The 5122-nt window shown below is 37.8% G+C and overlaps 1 protein-coding gene across 6 annotated transcripts in view; it reads right to left on the minus strand.

Moving 5' to 3' along the window:
• FRS2 (fibroblast growth factor receptor substrate 2) overlaps positions 1–5122 on the minus strand; it is a 109993-nt gene that overhangs the window by 31458 nt on the left and 73413 nt on the right. For 3 of the 6 annotated variants that reach the window (XM_014538771.1, XM_014538774.1, XM_014538765.1), the window contains one exon: positions 635–736. The exons of 1 other annotated variant lie outside the window; for it this stretch is intronic. The gene's annotated coding sequence lies outside the window, so the exon portion shown is untranslated. Of the gene's footprint in view, positions 1–340; positions 371–634; positions 737–4295; positions 4307–5122 lie in introns of those variants that run through there. 2 more of the 6 variants (XM_014538795.1, XM_014538790.1) reach the window with 2 other exon arrangements.

The raw sequence follows: 5122 nt of genomic DNA on the forward strand, positions 1-5122 counted from the left end.
AGCTATGGGGGGTGGGGGGAGGAACAACTGTAATAATCTGAACAATAAAGATTTATTAAAAATAATAATAATAATAAAAGCATAATATGCTAGTTAGACCGGACGTCTGGAAGGATGAAGCCAGGGCTGCGAGGGAAGCCCAGGTCCCAGGTGTCTGTCGGCAGTCGGAGGAAAGCCAGGGTCCTGGGTGCCAGAAGTTAAGCTGGTGCCAGCAGCCAGGGAAAGGAAGGCCTACTCTTGCACTAATTTCGTGCATTGGGCCTCTAGTTGTATTATAAGGAAGAGGAATTAAAAAAAAAAAGCTAAGGAAGGAGATTATTCAGTACATTCTGCTTCTCACCTAAACAAACCAGAGCCATTCTGTGAAAAGTAAGGACACCTCCAACATAGTTTCCTTGTTAGCTGAAAATTTAAAGTGCAAATATATACACAAAACCAAAAAAATATCCAACTCTTTTTTAAGCTTCTATCCATGAATATGGTTGTATATGTATATTACAAAATGGATTTTTCTTCCCTTAGGTTTTTTAGTCTATTGAGGGTAATGTTTGTGAACCAGTTTGCAATTCATAAACCTCCATCCACACCCCACTATTTAACTCTAAAGAAAAAAAAAATCTATCCAACTACTTACAAGTCACTTCAATATCTGGTACTTTCTTTTCTGGAAACTCTTAGTCTAATCTAAATTCCTTGTACTGTAATTTAAATGAGATTCCTCTCATTTCTGTTTCCTCTGTAAGAGACAAGTAAAACCAGGATGATCAAGAAAGCTTAAGGACATGCTTACATGTATTTAAACTGACATCGATTCATTTTCCTATAGATAAATCTAAAATATTAATAAAGTAACAAATTTATATTTCAGACATAGTTGTTTGAAATAACAAAAGGTTAGTTAGCAGATAAAAATTATTTGTAACTCTAGCTGGTTTGGCTCAGTGGATAGAGCATTGGCCTGCAGACCAAAGGGTCCCCGGTTTGATTCTGGTCAAGGACATCTACCTTGGTTCAGGCTCCTCCCCAGCCCAGGCCCTGGTCGGAGCTCCAGCAGAAGGCAACCAATCGATGTGTTTCCCTCACATCAATGTTTCTCTCTGTCTTTCCCTCTCTCTTCCACTCTCCCTAAGAAAAATATCCTCAAGTGAGGATTAACAACAACAAAAATAATTTGTAAAGTTATGAATATTAAGGAGAGAATAAAAAATGAGTTCGTTCATTTCTTCATCTACACCAGGGGTGGGGACCTTTTTTTCTGCCAATGGCCATTTGGATATTTGTATCGTCATTCGCTTAGTATAAATTTATGTTTCTATGAAAAAAGCTCCTAGATTTATAGAATTTCAAGTCCTGCCTGCAGTTGCCTTGGCAGGGCCAGACCCAATTATTTTGAGGGCCTTATACAGTCTGGGGGCCGGACATTCCCCACCCCTGATCTACACCACTGAGGCATTCAACAAATATTTTCTAAGCACTAACTCTCTTTGCCAGGCACTGAGTTAAAATGCTAGAAATAAAGCTACACATTCCCCAGTTCCAATGAGCTTACTAGTTACTAAAGAAGACAGACAAGAAAATTAATACATGGCAGAGTTGCTGACCCATGCGCCACTGCCATCAGAACATTTAACTCAGAGCAGAAGGAGGAAAGTGATGATAAGAGAGGTTTCCTGGGAAAGGTGACCTCTAAGTCCTGAAAGACAGATGGGAGTTTGCTAGGCCAAAGGCAATCCAGATCAAAAAGACTGCACACAAAAACACAAAAGTCTGCCCTGGCCCGTATGGCTCAGATGGTTGGGCACTGTCCCATGCACCGAAAGATTTTCAGTTCAATTCCCATCAGGGCACATGCCCAGGGTTGTGGGCTCAACCCCTGGTAGAAGGCATGCAGAAGGCAGCCGATCAGTGTTTCACTCTCAAGTTAATGTTTCTTTCTCTCTCCCTCTCCCTTCTTCTCTCTCTAAAAATCTATAAAAATATATGTTCTTTAAAATCTGAAAAAGCATAGCCTGTTCCAGAAGCTGCAAGTAGTTCCTTATAGTTGAAATGTAGGAATGCATGGGAAAACATTAGGAGATAGGTGGGAAGGTAGGCTTATACAACTTCATGAAGGGTCACTTTGCAATACTGTGGGCAGTTCACATTTCCTTTGTAATCTTAAAGACACCACTACTGGCCTACCAAATACATTCTTATAGGGGCAGAAAATCTATGAACAAAACTTCCAATTTATATGAATAAAATTAACGGTGTTTTATGATTGATGATGTCCAAAGTCTAACTTAAAAGTAACAGCATCCATCCATAAATATTAACATTCTCCCAAAAGCATCTGGACCTGCAGTGTCATTGTAGGATGAAGACATAAACCTCAGATACCACTTCCAGACCTAGAAAAAGTCACTCACTTTATTTAACCTTATATTTCACAATGAATTTCACAAAGTCTCTTTAAATTATGCATTTTGGCTTTTAGGAACAGAAATTTAAAAATCTGTATTTGTATATCTTTATCTACCATCTATCAATCTATTAATCAACAACTGTCTGTACTTAGCAAACACTGTTAAAATGGTACTAAAATGACTTGCAAAAATAAAACAAGAGAAAGCTGCAACGGAAAATGATATAAAAACACAACTCTGCCTTAATTCAGTCCTAGAGTCATCTATAACCTTGTAAAATAGTTATACCCAGAAATACTAGTGATGAAATTTACACAATTAAGTCAGAGTGCCCATAATCTCTGTCCTAAGATATAAAAATGCGCCTACAGATGTGCAAACCCAGCAGATGAGTCACTACACCTTAGCTAATTCAATAATGTAATCAGTACTAGATGGCAAAACTCCCAGCACCTTCAATCACAGGAAAAAATATCATCAGTCTTGGGGACTCTCAAAGAAACTCTTAGTTTAGTACTTTACGTTGCAATATAAAAATATGTACAAGGAAATCAAATATTGTCCTCCAGCAACATAACAGTGATAAACATTCTGTATTTCAGATCATGGAGCTCTCCTCACTAAACTTCACAGACTGCACCATAAAAATACAAGTGACTGTGAGATAGCAGAAGAGAGTACAAGCATTCTCCAGAAAGTATTTATCATTAATTCTGAAAACTGCAATGAATATATTTGATCTTACAAAGATAGTGCATTCAGCCCCGGCCAGTGTCGCTTAAGTGGTTAGAGTCTCAGCCCGAGCACCAAAGGGTCAATTCCCGGGTCAAGGGCACATACCTGGGTTGCAGGTTCAACCACAGCAGCGTGCATGCAGGAGGCAACCAATCAATGTGTCTCTTTCACATCAATGTGTGTCCCCCGTCCCCCCCCGGTCTGTGTGTGTCCTCACTCCCTTCCTTCCACTCTCTCTAAAAATCAATGGGAAAAAATATCCTCAGGTGATTAAAAAAAAAAAAAGATAGTGCATTCAATTTTCTATAATTATTGCATATCAGAATCCCATATTTGTGTTCTTAAACTGTTATTATTTCTATATATTAATAACATATAATTGTGTCAAATTAATAAATGACTGCTTAGCCCTCATAATAAATCTCTAGTTTATAAATTTACTATTAGACACTAGTCCACTATCAAGGACTGAATCTAGCATAAAAAATGTTTAACTTATGAGGTTTTAGTAAACTGAGCATCCCTATGACCTTACTTCATGTTAAACAAATATAAAACTTAGTCAATATCAATCAAGCTATAACAATCAACAAAATACAAGGCATGCGAGAAAATATCTAGACATCTTCACTTTTTATATAATACTAGAAGCCCAGCGCGCAAAATCACTCGGCCCCACCCACCTGCACCCGCCTCGCTGCGCCCACCCACCGCCCGCCAGCCGCCAGCCTTGCTGCAATTGGAGCTTGTGGGGGAGGGACTGAGAGGTGCTCCATGCAACTCCTGGTGATCCGGGCTGCTTCGCTCCGGCCACTGCTGCCACCCACCCGGTTCCCTGGTCGTTACGGCGTTACGGCCACAGGCCTTTTATAATATTTATGCTTAACCTAGAACTAAATAAACAATTAAAGGTAATAAAAAATAAAAAAGGGTAATTTTAAAAACTAAATATACAAGTGCATAAGTAGAATATACCATAAATCTGTATTTCCAAACTCAGGTGACTATCATCTTGTTAACTAGACTCATATTAAAAGCCTAAATATTAACTGTGTGTGTGTATAAAATGTACACACACACACACACACACACACACACACACACCCTGCACAAAATAAATTAAGCCAAATGCCAAGCAAATCCAATCCTCAAAACAAATTACTTCATGAATAGCTCATCAGTTGAAATGCTCTTAAACATATTCTCAAAGGAAAATAAACTGATTATTTATTTTCGTTTAGAGCAATGCATTAAAAATTCTTACAATCTAGCAAACTCACCTGATTCAAATACACCATTAATAAAAATGGTTTGATGTATGGGTGTGTTTTCTAACACTTCCCACCCTCACAAAATGCCACAAAAAAAGTTAACCAGAAATATTTACAACAGAATACATCTATCCATTTGATGTATATTTATTTATAAGGCCATTAATAAACATTGTTTAAATAATATTTAATTGCAAAAAATGTTCGTAGTATAAAGTTAAACAAACAAACAAAAAAGGACAAAACTGTTCTTTTAAAATGCAATATGGTATCCTGAATTGTATCCTGGAACATAAAAAAAACATTAGTAGAAAAACTGGCGACATCCAAATAAAGCATATAGTTTAGTTAATAATATCATACCAGTGTCAATACTTAGTTTTGACAAATGTACCATAGTTGTGTATGATTAACATTAGGGAAAGCTGAGTAAAGGGTATATGAAAACATCTGTACTAGCTTCCTAATTTTTTTCTGATTCTAAAATTGTTCAGAAAATAAAGTTTATTTTAAAAAATTACTCTTGCCCTGGCTGGTGTTCTCAGTGGTTAGAGCATCGACCCGTGCACCTAAGGATCTCAGGTTCAATTCCCAGTCAAGGACACATACCTGGGTTGCAGGTTCAATCCCCGACCCCAGTCAGGGCATGTGTGGGAGGCAACCAATCAATGTGGCTCTCTCACATCCCTCTTTCTCTTTCTTTCTCTCTTT

This window comes from Myotis brandtii, unplaced genomic scaffold, assembly GCF_000412655.1.
Source record: "Myotis brandtii unplaced genomic scaffold, ASM41265v1 scaffold1044, whole genome shotgun sequence".
Classification (NCBI taxonomy): Eukaryota; Metazoa; Chordata; class Mammalia; order Chiroptera; family Vespertilionidae; genus Myotis; species Myotis brandtii.